Source organism: Callorhinchus milii, unplaced genomic scaffold (genome assembly GCF_018977255.1).
Source record: "Callorhinchus milii isolate IMCB2004 unplaced genomic scaffold, IMCB_Cmil_1.0 Scaffold19, whole genome shotgun sequence".
Lineage (NCBI taxonomy): Eukaryota > Metazoa > Chordata > Chondrichthyes > Chimaeriformes > Callorhinchidae > Callorhinchus > Callorhinchus milii.
Window position 1 is genome coordinate 8,002,491 of NW_024704760.1, and position 2,200 is coordinate 8,004,690.

Below are 2,200 nucleotides of genomic sequence, written 5' to 3' on the forward strand. Positions count from 1 at the left end.
GAATGGAATGCGCGCTCTCTGCCCGGCCGGAGGTTCGGGGTCTCCGAGTGTGCTTCGGGGTAACAGCCGGTGTCTGGTCGGCTTTCCCGCTGTTGTCCGGCTCGGAGCGCTCTCCCCGTTGAGGCTTTGGCTTGCAGGAGACAGACTTTTTTCTCAAAGTCCTCGGCTACGATCCAAGCGGACCGGCCCGTCGTTAGCAGTTTAACGGAGGAGTGCTGCGGATCTGCCAGGCTCCGGAACTGGACGGCCGGGACCGCCACAGAGGATCGACTCGTTTGCGATATTCTATATTTCACTGACGGGCAGATTTCCCCGGAGCCAACTCAGTCGGAGACCCGCTTATCCTCTTTCGCCTGCGAGGATAGTTCGTTATAATACAATCAGAACATTTTAAAGGAGGCCACTGCGTCTGTCCTCGCTCTCAGAAAGAGCTAACCATTTCTATCCATTCCCCTGACATTTCCCTGTACCTTTTTATACCTTTTAAAACATTTGTCCAGTTCCCCTTTATGCTCTTATCGTTTCTGCTTCGATCACACTTTTTAATAGTTGGCAGTTCATTTTTAATATTAAAACATTTCAACCTCACTCTAAGTGTACAACGCACAACTGACCACACAATAAAGGTTTTTCTGCGGGTTTTTATGAGACAGGTTGACAATAAAGTTTCTTATCACACAATAAGCCTCAGAAGCCAGTGATTCGAATCGAGTGTGAAAGGCATAAGTTTGCAGTGTGTCGGTTTATCATTTTGATTTTGGTCAGCCAGGTGTCTGACCCACGCAGGAACCCAGGACCGTGCTTCAGGGTATCCAAATTAGATTGAGACTTCGACATGTGCATAATATTCCTTGCATTTCGTATACCGGCTGATCACGCCGCCGAGACGTCTCAAAGAGCTTCACAGGACTATTGTAAAGTGGTGTGACGGTCTATTTTAGATGAATGCAGCGGCCGATTTCCACTCGGAAACGTCCGCAAATAGCCAAGAAGTGTTTGACCAATTTTACCTGGGAGATCGTTGGCCAGATTGTTTACCTGGGAGAGCCAGCCGGACGCCTCCTCCACATGGAAATTGCCCTGTGCCTGGAAAGGAGTGCCCATCTCTCTCCCTGGATTCGGAATATCTTTTTATTTACATCGGAATCGGAACTTATGAAATATCAGGCTCCAGATGGATCCTGCAGTTCCATCCATCTGCTTAGCCTACTTAGCTCCTTTCCCACCTGCGTCCACGTGTTAAAACTATTTCTGACTGAATGTTTGGCACAGTTTATGATAATTTCAGAGAAGATTCGTACCTTGCTAGAGTCATATCCTTTTGTACACTGCATCATTTTTGGTGTTATTTTTCGGAGCTGAGTGCCATGGTGTGGCAGAGTTCCTTAACCGGACTGTATCGCCCACAAAACACACGGTTACTACACATTACAGTTTATTCTTATGATGCGCTTTGAGACATCTCGAAGATGTGATAAGGCGCTGTATCAAATGCAAGGATTATTAATATATTATTAACATTAAGTTGTGCTTTAATGCTTTTCAGTGTTAATTCTATCCAGGCTGACCCCTGTTTTGGTCTGTTAACTCACTAGATTTATATTTTATTTATATAGGTGATAGCTTGAAGAGATCCCACAACGCTATCCAAAAAATAAATTTCTCCAGATGTCCTGCCAAGCTGCTTGCAAATTAGCTGCTCATTCACTTACAAATACACAGTTCCTACACTTGACGCTTGCATTTGCGAAGGACTGGGAGACTGGCTGACTTTAAAGGCACTATATATCAAACACAAGATTATTATATATTTCCCAAACAAATGAAAATGACGTTTTCTTGACTTCTGACCAAAAGAAGGAAGACCAAACAATTATAAAGTGAACACTTGAAAATATAAAACAAGATGAATAAACAATACTGTCAGAAACAAAACGCTGGGTTAGTGAGCAGGTTTCTTACCCACAAATTGAGGAAAACATTCACAGAATAATAATCCTTGCGTTTGATACAGTGCCTTACCACGTCATCAAAAGGCATCCCAAAGCGCTTTCACGGCATATATTGCAAAGTGGCGTGACGTTGTGTAAAAAGTGCTGAAACGTTGAAAGAATGTACTTTTCGTAAGGATTTCATAAAGTTTGTTTATTCACAAAATAAAACCAACATTTTTTTTTGATTGATTTACACGTCAAAAACC